Below are 17500 nucleotides of genomic sequence, written 5' to 3'. Positions count from 1 at the left end.
CTGCATAATGACAGCCCCCCCCCCCCCCCCACCCATCATCAGTGTCCAGACTAAATCTCCCTCATCTGCCGCAGCTCCAGCTCTCTCCTTTTCTAGCTCTAATGCCCTGTAGAGTAAACCCCCCCCCACACCCTCCCACTCCGGTAATGTAAGTCTCTGATCCTTCAATCTTTCCTGGCCCTTAAAATAGTCACTCTCCTCTCCTCTTCCGTCACTCTCTCTCTGTCTCTTCTTTTTTTTCTTTACCACTCAGCTCATGGCTCTTCACAATACAGGAGCTGGGAATCATTTTCTCTCTCACTCGCTCTCTCTCTCTCTCACTCGCTCTCTCTCTCTCTCTCTCTCTCTCTCTCTCTCTCTCTCTCTCTCTCTCTCTCTCTCTCTCTCTCTCTCTCTTTCTCTCTCATTGTGTCGCTGCCTTTCTCTCTGCACCCTTCTCCCCCCTCTTCTCTCTCTCTCTCTCTCTCTCTCTCTCTCTCTCTCTCTCTCTCTCTCTCTCTCTCTCTCTCTCTCTCTCTATCTCTCTCTCTCATATATATATAGTTCTTGGTTCTCAATATTAATCTGTGATATGGAGCTCCATCACACAGACATCCAGCACCATTTCCATTCATTTCCTCTGAAGTGTGAATAGACCTGATCCATTATTTAGTTCTTGACTTAAGCCATTACCTATGGTCCTTCCACACATCTGATATGGAGAGAGTCTAATGAGGTCATACGTCCAACTCACACACTCAACCAAACACCTACAGTACTCACCTGCGCACACATATCCATGCACATCTATACATGCACACGCTAACTCCTAGACACGCACACGTCTATATTGTTCACCGACCCTCTCATCTACAGTACTGACTAACACACACTCACCTGCACACCTGTTGGGACCCAGTATGTGAGCAGATATAGCATGGTATTCTCAGATGGCCTCTGGTGTGACTGTGCTCTGCTCTAACAGATCATTAGCTAGCACTGTCTCAGAGAGCTAATGAATTTGCAGCACACACATGACCTCTTTTGGCATTATGCTGCATTGCAGTGCTGCTATCGCTCTCCCTTTTTTCTCTCTCTCTCGCTCTATCTCACACACACACACGCTCACACTGCTCCCTCTATTTCCCTCTCTGTCCTTGTGTGCTTCTCCCAGTGGCAGAAAGAAGGAGTTTGTAGTCTCAGTGTCCAGTTCTGTCCAAGACTAAGATATTTACACACACACACGTACGCACTCACACAGACACGCTCTCACACACACAGACACACACACACACACACTGACGCACACCCACACGCTCACACACACACATGCTCACACAGACACGCTCACACACACACACACACACACACACACACACACACACACAGACAGACAGTGAACAAAAGCTTCACTGCAGTGCCCTTTGTCCCTCACCTGAAGCCAGACAGACGGAGAGATGGAGGGATGGAGGGATGAAGGGAGGGGTACGGAGGGTGAATGAAAGGACACCAGCCACTAATGAGCCATAGTTATCAACCCACTGTGACCTTTTCCTCTTGATATCATCATGCATGCCTTGTTATGGTAAGTAAGTAAGTAAGACTTTATTTATATAGCACATTTCATACAAGAATTGTAGCTCAAGGTGCTTTACATAAAATCAATAAAGACAATAATACAAGTGATAAAAGTAATAATTAAAATAGCAACAATAATCGAACTAATAAAAGTAGTAAAACCCTTCTGAGATAAAATAACTTACATGCTTCGGTAAAAAGGTAGGTTTTAAGCTGTCTTTTAAAAATGTCTAGCGTGTTTGCTTCCCTAATATTTATGGGTAATTAGTTACATCGTTTTTGGGGCGTAATTAGCAAAGGCCGAATCACCAATCTTCTTATGACTCCTTCTGGTGACCTCTAATAGGCCTGCATTTGATGATCGCAGTGTTCTAGCTGGTGTGTAGTTTATAAGGGAGTTAGCAATGTAGCTAGGTGGAGAGCTTTGTATGTGAGGAAAAGGACCTTAAAGTCAATTCTGAAGGTAACAGGGAGCCAGTGTAAAGTAGCTAGGACAGGACTAATGTGTTCTCTCCTTTGAGTTTTGGTTACAGTAATAATCTAGCTGCAGAATTTTGAATGAGCTGTAGTCTTTCAGTGGTTTTCTTGGGAAGACCAGTGAAAAGTGCCTTACAGTAGTCCAGCCAGCTGGATATAAAAGCATTAATTAACTTCTCTGCATCATTTTGGTTTATGAATGGTCGTACATTTGCTATATTCCTCAGGTGAAAGAAAGCTGTTTTGGTCACTTTATTTGAGAGTTGAAATTCAAATCTGAGTCCAGGATTACACAGAGACTTGTCACCTCTGGTTTAAGACAGGGGGTTAAGCCTCCTAGATTCTTAGTAAGCATCTCTCTCTTGGATTTGGGGCCACATAGTAGGACTTTGGTTTTGTCTTCATTTAATTTAAGAAAGTTATTCATCCATTTGTTTATTGCCAACAGGCAGTTGGTAATGGAATTGATGGCCGTTGCATCGTTGGGTTCAGTGGATATATATAGTTGTGTGTCATCCGCATAGCTATGGAAATCTATGTTATGTTCTCTGATTATGTCGCAGAGTGGTAACATATAAAGATAAAAAAGTAGTGGACCTAAGCAGCTTCCTTGAGCAACCCCGTAGCAGTTCTCATGTTTCTTAGACCTATGGTCTCCTAAACTAACATAAAACTTCCTTCCTGTGATATATGATTTTATCCAGTTGTGAACCCAATAAGCTTTTCCAGTCTATTGATTAGGATGTCGTGATCAATGGTATCAAATGCTGCACTGAGATCTAGCAGGATAAGGATAGAGACTTTATTTGCATCAGAGTTTAGTCTGAGGTACTTCATATTCACTGCTTACTTATGGTTCACTTTGGACTCATGCAAAACATGAGTTTCCACACATACACATACAAAGAGAGTCAACGAGAGATACGTAGAGAGAGAGAGAGAGAGAGAGAGAGAGAGAGAGAGAGAGAGAGAGAGAGAGAGAGAGAGAGAGAGAGAGAGAGAGAGAGAGAGAGAGAGAGAGAGAGAGAGAGAGAGAGAGAGAGAGAGAGAGAGAGAGAGAGAGAGAGAGAGAGAGAGAGAGAGAGAGAGAGAGAGAGAGAGAGGGAGACAGAGAAAGACAGAGAAGGGACGATGGAGAGGAGGGTGGGAGAACGAGTACATTGCAGTAAGGGAGAGAGGAAGAGGGTGAAAAGGGGTGGGAGACAGGGGGGGAGAGGAAGAGGGGGTTAGGGGGAGAGAGAGAGCACATGCAGAACGCAGCACTTGTTGTTTAAGAGGTATATTCATTCTAGCCCGACAAAACACAATGAGGCATATGGTGGCTTGATGTTGTTAGCTTGTAAAATATACAAACTAAACAGGTTTGGATGAAGACAGCAACATAACCAACCAATTAAATTGAGTATGGTTTCAGACATTTTAAGCACCTTGAAACAAGTTCTCATACTGTTCCTCACAGCTGCAGAGAACCGTCTGGCCGAGGTAGAAATTTAGAACATAGAGGAGTAGATCAGGACCCATTGTAGGAATCACAGGAGAGAGGACTGCTCTCTCTCTCTCTCTCTCTCTCTCTCTCTCTCTCTCTCTCTCTCTCTCTCTCTCTCTCTCTCTCTCTCTCTCTCTCTCTCTCTCTCTCTCTCTCTCTCTCTCTCTCTCTCTCTCTCTTTCTCTCTCTGCCAGAAACACACTGTGGGAACTCATTCACTGTCACTAAACACACATCCTTTCTTACACACGCTCAGTTTGCTTGCTCTCAGGGGCTGGGATAAAATATAACTGATGGGAGGGCTGTGTGTGTGTGTGTGTGCATCTCACCAAGGTACTGCACTGTACATGTTCCATCACAGTAACTCTGTTCAAAGGCATGAAGGAGTCCCAGAGGAGGGCTGGATGGAGAACAGTTTCCAGGGTCCCCATTGAAATGTGGAATTAGACGAGGAAACAGCCAGATGTCTGAGCCAACCGGAGCTATTCTGGCCCAGGAGACCCCACGGAACCAATCAGGACTCCGACTGGGAATATTGTACGCAAGCTGGCCACCCCCCACCCCCCCAAATCTCCAACGCCTCGCTTCATAAATGAACACCGGGTTGAGACATGAAGGTTTATCATTAAAGAGGGTATTTTGTGGATACAAACTATTCATTTAGCCTTATTAAAATCATGCACCTCCACAGTGCCTGTGGCCAGTGTGTGTGTGTGTGTGTGTGGTGTGCGTGTGTGTGTGTGTGTGTGTGTGTGTGTGTGTGTGTGTGTGGAGACCAGACAGCTCTGTATACAGACAGAGATAGCCCTGGGGCAAGGCTACCCACCAACTGAGGATTTCAAAACGTTCCTTGTTTTTAGATTAGAGCTTCCTACCTTCTCTGAATCTCTCTGCTCGCGTGTCAGACTACACCCAGGTGAGGCGGGATGGCAGGAGCCCCATCTCACCCCAGACGTGGAGCACCGAACCTAAACAACAGGCGCGCTCGTCAGTATTCCAGCATGCATTTGGCCTGCGCGTTGGAGAACTGTGGAAGAGATAGCAACCCATTCAATATCTTTCAAAGTCCTTCAAAGAGGACTTTGTTTTTCGCTTGGTCGGATAGCGTGGGCCTGTGTATGGTTGGGCTCAGGGTTTTCTGTCCGGAGGGTGGGGGCTGTCCTGGGGAAACGGATCAAGCTGCAGTGCCTGGAGGGAGAGGAGAAAGAGCAGTGGGAGGATGAGGATATTTCGATGGAGAGAGTTTTAGGAAAGTGCTCTTTCACACCCAGCCCACAAGCTCTCAGGTGTGTCTATATCGAACTCTCTGCCTCCATCTCTATACATCTCCCCGTCTCTTTATCTCCAACTATCTCCACTCTCTCTCTCTTTGATCCCCCCTCCCTCCCTCCCTCCCTCCCTCGCTTGCTCGCTCTTCCTGCCGTTCTCCCCCCCCCTCTCTCTTTCTTTCTCTCTCTCTCTCTCTTTGTCTCTCTCTCTCTCTCCTTGCTTCCACCCCCCCTCCCCCTCTCCCCCCCCCCCCCTCCTTCCCTCCCTCCATCCCACAGAGAAGGGCCCACACTGTTCAGGCTGCCCGTTAGAAGCGTCGAGCAGCAGCAATAACATCTTACATCTAGCCTGGAGACGCCTCCGTGTCCACTGCCTGATATCTCCTATAACAGCCAGCTCCACTGCCAGCTCTGACGCACTCAACCGCCGCCAGCCGCGCAGCACGCGCGCACGCACGCTCGCAAGCTCGCACGCGCACCACTACCAAGGTAACGCACGTTCTGCTCAATGCCTACCCATGGTCTTACTGCCATCTGTACACGCATTAATCGCACCAGCATGAACAGCAAATGTTTTTGTCTTTTTCAGTTTATTTATTCAGCAAAGCAGGTAAATGAAGCTCGGTTTCGTGAGCATGTGTGCGTTTCAAAACTGCTATGATTGCTGCTATTTTACGCTCTCACCTCCCAGCACCAACCCCTAATGGATAAATGCTTAATGAGGAATTGACTACTGTTATGAGTGGAACACAGGTCTTAGCCAGCTCAGGGCCCAGGGAAAACCATCATTGTGTGAAAACAATTAAACACACAATTAGTTTAGCAGTGAAGAGAGGGCCATCATCAGGCCTTTTTGTACCTTGATGAATTTCAAAAGAGCGCAAAATGCGACTTATTCTCTAATGTGTCTCTTGTCAGCTTAAACACCGTTACATAACTGTTAAGAGGAGAGGAGACGAAAGGAGAGGAGAACAAAGGATGTGAGAGGGGGGAGGAGAGATGCAGAAAGGAGAGGAAATGGAGGAGGACAGAGGAGAGGTAAGGAGTAGAGGAGGAGGAAGGAGTAGAGGAGAGAAGCGGAGAGGATTGGAGGGGAGGGGAGAGGAGAGGATTGGAGGGGAGAGGAAGGGAGGTGAGGTGAGGGGAGAGGAGAGGAGGAGAGGAGGAGAGGAGGAGAGGAGGAGAGGAGGATAGGAGGGACGCTGGCTGGCTTGTCCCAGGGGAGTCAGTGGCCTTAATTATGGCAGCACGGCTCATCAGTCTGCTGGCTGGCCTCTGGCCCCCCCTGTCCTTTCTTGTCATGGGGGAGGGGGGGGGGGGATTACAGCACAGCCGTGTTTGTCCACCAAATGACTCTGACAGATTAACGACTAAACAGCCACATATCACACCAGCGACCCCAGGGGGACTGGAAACAGGGAGGAGGATAGAGAGTGAGGTAGAGAGAGACCCAGAGAGAGATAGAGAGAGATAGCTAGAGAGTTAGAGAGAGAGATAGAGAGAGACAGAGAGAGACCGAGATGGGAAGGGTTAGAGAGAGTGGAAAATAGAGAAAGAAAGAGAGGGACTGGAAGAGGGAGACAGGGGGGGCGAAGGGAGAAAAATAAAGGGAAAGAGGAAACTAAAGAGAGGTAGGAGCAGAGACAGGAGGACGGAGGCAGAAAGCTAAAATGGGAGGTAATGGGGGGGGGGGGGATGGGGGTGAAAGGAGGGAGGAAGATTTGCATCCTACCCAACAACCAAATCCCTCAAACACATCATATCCATAGGAAGTAGATTATTAGTAGCAAAGAAACACTCCCCACTCACATAGTACGTGGGCCTCTGCCAGGAAGTACACAGTACCTGCTTGCTTTTCACACACAGGCTCACCTCCAGGAGCTAGACTGATCCTGCCAGCCTGTGTGTATGGAGCTGTGATGTAATGGAGTATTAATGAGTGGCCTGGTGTTGTAGAGGATTTGGCTATCTATTATGTATGATGGATTAGTCTCCTACTGTTGTTCACCGCACAACTCAGGCGGCCTTGACTCACCTCCCTCCCTCCCTCCCCCCCCCCCTCCCCCCCCCTCCCTCCCTCCCCCCCTCCCTCCCTCCCTCCCTCCCTCCCTCCCTCCCTCCCTCCCTCCCTCCCTCCCTCCCTCCCTCCCTCCCTCCCTCCCTCCCTCCCTCCCTCCCTCCCTCCCTGCCTCCCTGCCTCCCTGCCTCCCTCCCTCCCTCCCTCCCTCCCTCCCTCCCTCCCTCCCTCCCTGCCTGCCTGCCTGCCTGCCTGGCTTCACCACATTGTTCAAAGCTTAGGGTCCCTCCACCTCCTTCTGTATCATCCCCCTGTTTAACCTTGAATGTTCTAGCAGGGCTGCCACAGGGTGCTCTCAGGGAGGGGGGAGCAGGGAGGGGGGAAGGAGGGCGGAGGGAGGCAGGGAGGAGGTTGGGTCGGAGGCAGGGAGGCAGGGTGTACAGACCAGTATGAGCTGGAGTCAGAGAGGATCAGGATACAGGATCAGAAAGGCTTCAATGAAAGCAGCTGGAGTTTCACGTCCACATGGGCAGTGTAGGATGGAGAACACCCCCCCCACACACACACACACAACCACACGCACACACACACACACACACACACACACACACAAAGCGATTGTATGGGGTGCAGCTGCCCCAGCTCAGATTGGCTTGTTTTATATGCATATAAATATTAATAAAAGAAACCTTCGTGGGTCTGGGTCCTGCTATGCTCCTGTAATCTCTCACAATGGAAAGCCAAGGCTCCTGAGATTGAGTGTGTCTGTCTGTGTGTGTGTCTGTGTGTGTGCGAGTGTGTGTGCGAGTGTGTGACAGAGAGAGGCAGAGAGAAAGACAGAAACTGAAAGAGAGAGTTGGAAAGGGATTGAGAAAGAGAGAAAGAGAGAAAGAGAGAGAGAGAGAGAGAGAGAGAGAGAGAGAGAGAGAGAGAGAGAGAGAGAGAGAGAGAGAGAGAGAGAGAGAGAGAGAGAGAGAGAGAGATAGGAGCACAGAAGAGAGATGGAGGAACAAAGGCCTTTGCGATTTATCATTGTGAAAATGTCTCAGATGTAGTGAAGGTCTGTAATCCATCAAGATCTCTTTCCTTATTAAACTCTTCAGGATACACTTTCCACTCCCTCCATGCGCTGCTCTGTCCCTTCCTATTTGACTTATAAACAGATAAAAGACCAAGAGCTACCGGGTAAAAACAGCCTGCTCACTGGTAAAACAATACAGAGACACCACAGAGAGAGAGAGACACCACAGAGGGAGAGAGAGAGAGAGAGAGAGAGAGAGAGAGAGAGAGAGAGAGCGAGAGAGAGAGAGAGAGAGAGAGAGAGAGCAACATGCTGGTTCTGTTGTGTAGAGGTAAACGTTCTCACAATAAGAGGAGAGGACACTAGCTAGGATACATACAGCAGAAGAGGACACTAGCTAGGATGTAACTACAGCAGGAGAGGACATTAGCTAGGATGTAAGTACAGCAGGAGAGACACAGTAACTAGGTGTAGGACACCAACTGGGATATGTAGCTGCACTCCAAGTAGAGTGGTTTGGAGTGGAGGACTGCAATTATAACAATTATGCTTGTCAAAACATCTGGAACAGTAACATATTAAATCAGACTGCTCATCCGGTGTTTGTGGACATGGATCCTACAAAGTTCCTATCAAATGTGAGGATGGAAAACCATAGATGTGTGTGTGTGTGTTGAATAGCAGGGTCACAAGTGGACTTTGTAATAAGAAAGTAGCCCTCTTCTGATGTTTCCATGGAGACCAGAGTGGAACAGACTCAGAGAGCTGAGGAGGCCTTGTGGTGGGTAGATGTCCACTCAGGTCCGTGTTAGGTGTGTGTGTGTGCGTGTGTGTGCACATAAGTTATATGGTTTAGAGAGAGAGAGAGAGAGAGAGAGAGAGAGAGAGAGAGAGAGAGAGAGAGAGAGAGAGAGAGAGAGAGAGAGAGAGAGAGAGCAGTCCTCTCTCCTGTGACCACCATCTTCTCATGGTCAAGTCAAAGACTATAGGACTCCTGCTAAGGCTTCAACCACCCAGTCCAAGCCCCAGCTTCAGCCCCAGCCTCAGCCTCAGCCCAAGCCCTAGCCCAAGCCCAAGCCTCAGCCCCAATGCCAGTCCAAGCCCCAGCCCCAGATTGTGCCTAATGCAGCAATATTGAGCTAAGCATTGAGTGCTACTCCCTAATTCCTCCAGATAGCTGCTAATTCAATAAGCATGCCCTGCCCTCAGCTGTCTTAGTTCAGGGAGTAAATAGATAGATAAATATATTAATAAATATACGTAGCTGAAGAGAAGGGAAAGGGGAGGGAGGGAGGGAGGGAGGGAGGGAGGGAGGGAGGGAGGGAGGGAGGGAGGGAGGGAGGGAGGGAGGGAGGGAGGGAGGGAGGGAGGGAGGGAGGGAGGGAGGGAGGGAGGGAGGGAGGGAGGGAGGGAGGGAGGGAGGGAGGGAGGGAGGGAGGGATTGAGGGAGGGATTGAGGGAGGGATTGAGGGAGGGATTGAGGGAGGGAAATGAGTGTAGACATCAGGAAAGAAAGAGAGAGAGAAAGAGAGAGAGAGACTTAAGATGCTGATGGACAGTCTGTAGTTTAGACACATAAACAGGTGGTGCTCATAGCTCCCTGCTGGCTGAGAATATTAAAAGTAAGCTAGGGGGTCAAAGGGTTAGTTTAGAAACACACACACATACAATCTCTCTCTTAAGGCCTTTGCACACTGAGTGCAACATTTTTGTATGCGTTCTTTCGCAATGGTCAGCCTCAACATTCGTGGCTCTGAATTTCCAAAAAAACTATCCAAATGCTTGCTATGGATGCGAAAAACGCATCAAAACCGATGGCATTGTGTAAGCGTGATTAACATAACGTGACTTTGTTTTTTTTTTACGTGCGAACATTTTGGACACAAATTTTGGACTAATGACCTTTTGTCTCTCTCTCCACAGCAAAAACTTGTTCTATATGAGTGTGTGTGTGTTTGTGTACCTGAGCACTTGTGCATACCTCATCAAAACAATTGCCCACACCCCACAACTAGCAAACACCACATTGTTTAGAGAACTATACACAGGGAAAAATAAAACTGTCTTCTCCAAGATGGCTGTGTTTATCCCCCTGTGTGGCCCCTCAACACGCATTGGCGTCTGCCCCTGGAAATCTTTGAATGTCTCTCTGATTTCTCAACTGGCTGGGAAACAGCCTTCTAATTCAAACGACTGCCACCTCAAATGTTGTTGTTGCTGTTGGCTGACAGTAGATGAACACAGCAGAGTGAGGACTGTACTGGTTTCACAGACAAGTCATCGCTCGCTAAAAGGGGTTATCTAGTTGTTTTGTCTCTAACAGCTAAGTTAGCGATCACAGGCAAACAGATGAGTCATTTAAAGGTTAGCATGTGGTTCTTTCTCCCGTCAATAATAACAAGGGTCACAGTCAGCTAGCTTAGCCCTAACAGGCGAACGAATGAGTCAGTGAAAGGTTGGATCGTGATGCTACGGCACAGGATGCTACGGCTAGCTTAGCTCTAGCAGATGAGTCATTGGTTTCTTGAAAAGGTTAACTCGAGGTTCTGTCTTCCCTCAATCCACATTCATAGCCTGGAAGAGGTTCCTGTTAGGAACCTTATTAAGGTGTCTGCGACTTAGGAGGGGGGAGAGAGAGAGACAGAGCGCAGACAGTGAATAGAAGAGTGGGAACCAGACTCTAAAATAAATGATAATGTAACAGAGTCCAACAAGGAGATGAGAGAGAGAGCGCTATAGAAGCCGTGCTGCAGAGGCGATCCAGTTCATATCTGTGTGGTTCTCTCAGATGGAAGGGGGGGGGGGGGGGGAGTTACTAGGACACATCGGTCCTGCAGTGCTCCACTCTGCCAGGCGCACAGATCCATCTGACGGGACAGGACTCCACCCCCAGGGCCCACTTAACTCACAAGCCCACTAATTGAATCAAACCCAGTGAAAAAAAAACAGGGGTTAACACTGCCGCCAGGGCCTCCGCTGAGGATGGGGGGGAAGAAGACGGATTTAGGGCAAAAAAGGAGAAAAAACCCACATTTTACCGCTGGATATGTGATGTGTTTTGATTCCAGCGAAGCGAGGGAGTGTAATGTGTGTTCTTCCGATCGTTAGGTCCAATCAAGCGACATTCCTCCAGATCCAGCCTCACTGAAGTGGAGTTAGAAGCCGCTAGCGCAGTCACACTCATATGCAAGGACGCTGCAGACGTGGCCAAGTGCGCGTGCGCGTGAGAACGGGATGGACAGGAGGAGAAAGAGACAGAGACAGAGAGACACAGAGAGGAAAGGAGTGACTGGAAGAGGGACAAGGGGAGAGGGACCGTAAAAAAAAATGAAATCGTAAGAGAGAAAGGCAAAAAGATATTGAACGAGAGGGGTTCTAAAAGGGAGAAAGAGGAAGAGCGTAGCTTTCTGTAAACTTGTTGGCAAGATATCTTTCAGCAATGTGTTCTTGTATTTGCTGTCTAAGAGCAGATCTCCATGGAGATAAAGTCGTGGCCTCTGAACATATTATACCATCTCTTCCAGTAAGGTTGAAGGTGAAAAACGAAACAACGTGAACATGGTCTGCAGGCACACACACACACACCAATACACATTCTGTACCAAATGTATGCCCCCCCCCCCTCACTCACCCACACACACACCAAACCTTTCTCCTTCTCTCTGTAGATGAATCCAGGGGAAGGAGATAATATGAACCAACTGAAATCTGAAATCCAGGCCCTACTCCACAAATGTCAGATAAAGTCATCATCATTTTATTGCACAAAGCCGATTACTCTGCTAGACTAGCATGGTGGGGATAAATCTAGGCTTTGACTGGAGAGAGCACTGCCACAAATTGGATTCTGACTCTCTTATACCCTTAAATATGGATTTATTATCCATTACAACAAGGTTAACACTTTCTAGTAGCCAACCAAGGATGAACCAACGCTAATAGAAATCCAGATAGACTGTCCACTTCTTCCTAAGTTAGGTTGTGTTTTTCCGCTTGTTTTTGATTGTGGGTGGAGGGAGCTACTGTAACGGGCCTGTAGACCTCTGGCAAAACACATCTTGTGGACCTCTGGTAGTATAGATAGAGTAGACTTCTGGTGGTTTCGACACTGTAGACCTGGTAGTGAAGACTGCTGTAGACCTGGTGGTGTAGAAACGGTGGTGCCCTGGGAGCAGAACTAAACCATGGCTGGAGCTGGAGGTTTCAGCTGGTAGGTGCTGACCCTCGCTCCCTGGCCCTCGCCCCTGGCCGTCGCTCCCTGCCCATCAACCCTGCCCCTCGCTCCCCGGCCCTCGCCCCTGGCCCTCGCCCCTAACCCTCGCCCCTGGCCCTCGCCCAAGCCCTCGCTCCTGACCCTGACCCTGACCCTGGCCCTGACCCTACCCCTCACTCCCTGACCCTCGCCCCTGGCCCTCGCCCCTAACCCTGACCCTGACCCTGACCCTGGCCCTCGCTCCCTGCCCCTCGCCCCTGGCCCTCAGACTGGCCAGCTCTGCGGATGAGACTGAGGCTGCTGCACGAGGGCTTACTTCAAAGTTGTGTGTGTGTGTTTACAGTGACTGTATGTTGTGTGTGTGTGGTGAGGGTCAGGCATGCGCTTCTCTCTGGGGCTGCTTACTGTTGGCAGGATTAGCTTCAGGACAAGATGTTCAGCAGAAAGCCTGGTTTGCCACGCCAAACGTTGCATAATGCTTCATTTAGCACAGCGACAAATTTCAGGGTTTAGTTTTAGCCCCTGACCTATCTGTAGGCCTTTTTGGATGGCTCAGCTTTAGAGGATTTCTAGCAGATGGATCATGTTGTGGCAAACTTCTCTGCGGCTTACGTAAAAAAATATGTTTTTGCTCCCTCTGTGATCTGCTGCTCATGTCTGATTTGGATGGCATGGATGCGCACGCGGCTGGATCTCAATCGTTGGGTTGGGCCTTACCCCAAGTCCTGGGCAGGGATGTTATGCTTGAAACCCGTTTTAGAAGCTGTGGTGTTCATCTGTGTGATCACAGTTTCCATTCGTCGAGCTGTTGGAGGTGATATAAGTGATATGGAACTTTTCAATTGGTTGTGTTGAACCGTGAGAAGCAAAAGAGACTGATTCGTTTTAGAAACCAGAGGGGTGACCTTGATCCTGTAAGGTCAGGATGGAGCCAAACGATTGATTAGTTGATGACTTGATTACTTTGACATGTATACTGATCGGACTGACTGATGTTTAGAATCATCCTGTATAAAAGGCGGTGTAGTATCACTCTATCCTAAGCCACGTCGACCAGTGTGCTGCCTCTTGATAGACGGAGCACAAAGATCTTTGTTACTTACTATTGGTGTTACTGTAATAAATACTCGATTTAACACGGCATCCTGCATGTTCTATTATACAGTTGCTGCAAAAAATTCCACCACAGAAGGCAACAACAAAAAACTCTCTACTTCATGTTGATCCACCAGAGAGGTTACTGTAACAGCAAGATTAGCACAAGATGTCTCACCACACACACACACACACACCTGAAGACATGCGCACACACACACACACACACAAACACACATGCACACACAGCTGTCATCATACATGCACCATCAATCTGTAATGACCTGATAGTGTGAGGCTGGTCCGTCAGGAGACAGATCCGGCACTGCAGCAACAATTCATAACCTTGACCCCACAACGCTATCTGAGACTGAACAAATGGAGGGGAGGGGGAGAGAGAGAGAGAGAGAGAGACAGAGAGAGAGAGAGAGAGAGAGAGAGAGAGAGAGAGAGAGGGAGAGAGAGAGAGAGAGAGAGAGAGAGAGAGGGAGAGAGAGAGAGAGAGAGAGAGAGAGAGAGAGAGAGAGAGAGAGAGAGAGAGAGAGAGAGAGATCCTGTGATTCCTACAGTGGGTCCTGATCTACTCCTCTATGAGAGAGAAAGGGAGAGGCAGAGGGGAATTGAGGGGAGGGGAGGGGAGAACAGAAAAGAGAGGAGAGGAGGAGAGGAAAAGAGAAGAGAGGAGGGGGGGGGAGGTGGAGGACCGAGGAGAGAAGCATAAAGGGGAAGAGGGGAAAGAAGAGGAGGTGATTTATATATTTGCTGACCGAGGGCAGGCACACCATGTCTTAGTAAAGAGCAAGCCATTAAATGTGTAACAGAACCTGCAGACAGATTGGGTGATTTATCATACACAAGGCACAGAGTGGGATATGCGAGGTGTGTGCGTGTGAGATGTGCGCGCGATGCCACCCCTGCTACACGAACACAGATCTTTCCCTTTTATGTCCCTACAGGTTGGCTCCCCACCTCTCTCCCTCGGTCCATGTCTCCGTTGGTACGTGTGCCCCCTCATCCCCTCTCTCTCTCCATCCCTCTCTACCCTGTGCCCTCCATGACACACACACACACGCACCTCGGTCTCTCGCAGCCCCATCACCTCCTGTACCACTTGCTCTTCACTCAGCGGCCTCCACATCAACCCCCCCCCCTCTCTCTCTCCTCCACCCCCTCCTCTCTCTCTCCTCCACCCTCCCCCTCTCTCTCCTCCATCCTCCCTCCATGTCTCAATGTGACGGATGAGAACAGACACTGGAGCCACCGCACCCTGCCGCCAACACGAAAAGCTCTCACGCACAATAGGCAGGGCGCGTTCTTTGCTCGACTTCCGATCCTTCCGCACTTGGCCCTCACGCAGACACCCACACGCACGGACGGACACTGACACCCAATCGTCCAGTCAATGGATTTGAAGTGTGTCTCTCCGGCTAACAGGAGCAGTCTCCATGTGGGGTCCGGAACACAGAATGTACACCCTTGTCACCAATCTAATGTCAAACACGATCGGATTGGGTTCGAGAGATCCTACGTTGGGCTGGGATAGGAGCATGCAAAGGTCATGTGGTGTGTGACATCCATTCTATTTCTATGGTAAGAATCGATTACGCCGTGAATAATTCCAGCCATGATTGCATTTTATGTTTTGGTATTAGCTGCCGGTGAGACTCTGCATGACATCAGCATAATTTGAGCTATTTCTATTTTGACACATATTTCCCAGAAGCCCTTTCGCCCCTGCAGGATCTGGATTAGCATGTCACTCAAATACATGATACACTAACACACAGGCACTATAGATAAATCCAGCTGCTAGACAACAGACACACACAGTCACACACACACACACACCTCAAATCCCCCCCAAAAGCACACACACATGCACTCACACACACATACACACAAAGCTTTGTAAGCCACTGTGACTACCCATCTCCCACGGATGAGGGACAGGGTCTGGGTGATTTACAATGTGTTCAAGCCACCATGTGTGCTGCAGCAGAACATCTGACTGTTGGGAAACACACTAACCTTTCACATGAGCCCCCGTAAAAATAGAATCAATTAAAGCTGAGCTAGGGCTCTAATCAGATTCCAGCCATGTTATCCGTCTTACCACTCTCTCTCTGTCTTTTTTTCACTCTTTCTTTTTCTCTCTCTCTCTCTCTCTCTCTCTCTCTCTCTCTCTCTCTCTCTCTCTCTCTCTCTCTCTCTCCATTGTGTCTTTTTGTCTCTCTCTCTCATTTCGGAATTTGTTTTATGTTCATCTTTAAAAAGCGTTCCCTCTCTCCTCTTCCTCCTCGCGATGGTGTGTAATTTGCAGGGTTTAAGCAGTGATTAGAGCCTGGCTGAGCTCTCTCTTCCAATCCTGCACCCCACTCTCCACTCCCACTAACCAACAGTATCACCATGGAAACCTGTCTGGACAAAAGTCCAGTCCCTCTTTTGTCATTGTTTCACGGGAGAGAAGACACACACACACACACCAAAATATAACAGACACGTTTGCCTGCAGGCAGCTCAGAGTCTTAGAGAAATACACCGGGTGGGTGAAAAAAGAAAAAATGAGAGGGAAAAGAACAGAAAGAGAGAGAAAAGAATAGAGAAACAGAGAGGGCGAAAGCGAAAGAGAGAAAAGGAGAGAAAGAGAGAAAAGGAGAGAAACAAAGAGAAAGATGCCAAGATTGTAAAGAAGGTTGACAAAGACAAAGTCTGATGCCGTTAGAGGACTCTCAAACAAGATGACGACAAACTGGGAGAGCAAACAAAATGAAAGCAACACATCAATAACATTCATAACAGTTCACACACTGGAGATAGGACGACGGGCGATCAATTCAAAACAAAGCCTTCAAGATAATGTATATTCACACAGCATTTAAAGCGTGTCAGACAGGGAAAAAAGAAATCCATACAAAACTAATTTGAACCGAGGATAGAGTCAGAGGAGTTAGATACTCCAAACAGGATTTGCCGTGCCTTGTTACAGATCACTGTAACAGTTTGCTCCAGAAAGGAATGCCCCCCCCCCCCCCCCACACACACACACACACACGTACACACACGATCACACACAAACACAGACAGACATCTCCAGTACAGTGGCAGCGCTCATACTGACATCCAAGGCTGCATGCTATCTTCATGTTATGTAGATGCCAACTACATCTTGCCTACAAGGTCATGCAACAAAAAGGTGCTGGTTAGCTCATTTCAGGTATGGCTCAGTTACTAGGCAACTCTGAAAAGATTGTGTTTCATGTTCGGAATGAGGCATTGCTCAGCTGTTCATCCTGAAGACGACAATCAAGTGTTATTGTTGAGCAACAACATGCATTTTAAGAAGAGGCTAAAACAGAACATGACGGATTACTTATTGTATAGTGTCGCTAGTGTATATCTCGACGGATGCAACTCTTTTGTTCATGTGACTTCAGATATCATTTAGTCATTTAGCGGACGCTCTTATTCGGAGCTACTCGGTTTGAGTTCACGTGATGCGAACAAGACAAATGTCCAGTTTCTATAGATGGACCGTTTGTGTTCCCTTGAATGAGTCAAGGAAAGGAAACAAACGATACTTCGCTGAGATGGAAAACAGTTGGCCATAAAGCAGTTTGAAGTGGTACCCTGCTGCTGTGTGGACTAGGCATCTAAGCAGGTTGGCTGTGTGTGGCTTGTATATGTTTGATGACAAATTAACTGGTAAGCACCAAACACAGTGGGTTAGCCATTGTATTTTTGGTCGTCAACCAGTTTTCTATTTGCCGTAAATATTGCTGGTAACATTTCAAGATCGTTGCGGGTCAGTTTTATTTTGGTCATTAGTGGAAACATGACTCAATGTGGTCCTTCATTGTTACCCGTGTTGGGCGGTAATAATATGTAAATTTACAGAACTTATTAGAGTTTACAATATGGAGCTGGATAATGATGCAGGGCCTCCAGAGTAGGGGCTTGTCTCCTCTCCACTAAGCCCCAGTAGAAGGTTGAGTTGGGGGGGAAGCCAGTGAGGGAGTTTGGCCTGGTCCGAAACCAGGCAGAACAAGACACACAGGGGTATAGCAGCTTTACCACCCTGATCCTGCTACACCAATTAAAATGTCTGACTCTCTGGAACTTTCCACTTCTTCACTTCGCTCTCCTCCTCGTTTCTCCGTTCCCTTCTCTTGCCACCCCATGCTGTGTTGGAGTTCTTGTCTTTGCAGTTTCTGCTCCTAACCTTGCCTAGCCCTCGCCAACCTTTCTTTTTCCCTCCTCCTCCTTTCTATCTCTCTCTCCCCCTGTCTCAGGCTCCCCACGTTTCTTTCTCAGTTGTTGTCTTTCACTGCCTCGGGGGCCAAGTTGGGTTGTCTGACAGAAATATCCT

The sequence above is a fragment of the Hypomesus nipponensis genome, chromosome 1 (genome assembly GCF_054491055.1).
Source record: "Hypomesus nipponensis isolate SF chromosome 1, ASM5449105v1, whole genome shotgun sequence".
NCBI lineage: Eukaryota > Metazoa > Chordata > Actinopteri > Osmeriformes > Osmeridae > Hypomesus > Hypomesus nipponensis.
This window is presented reverse-complemented; position numbering follows the sequence as displayed.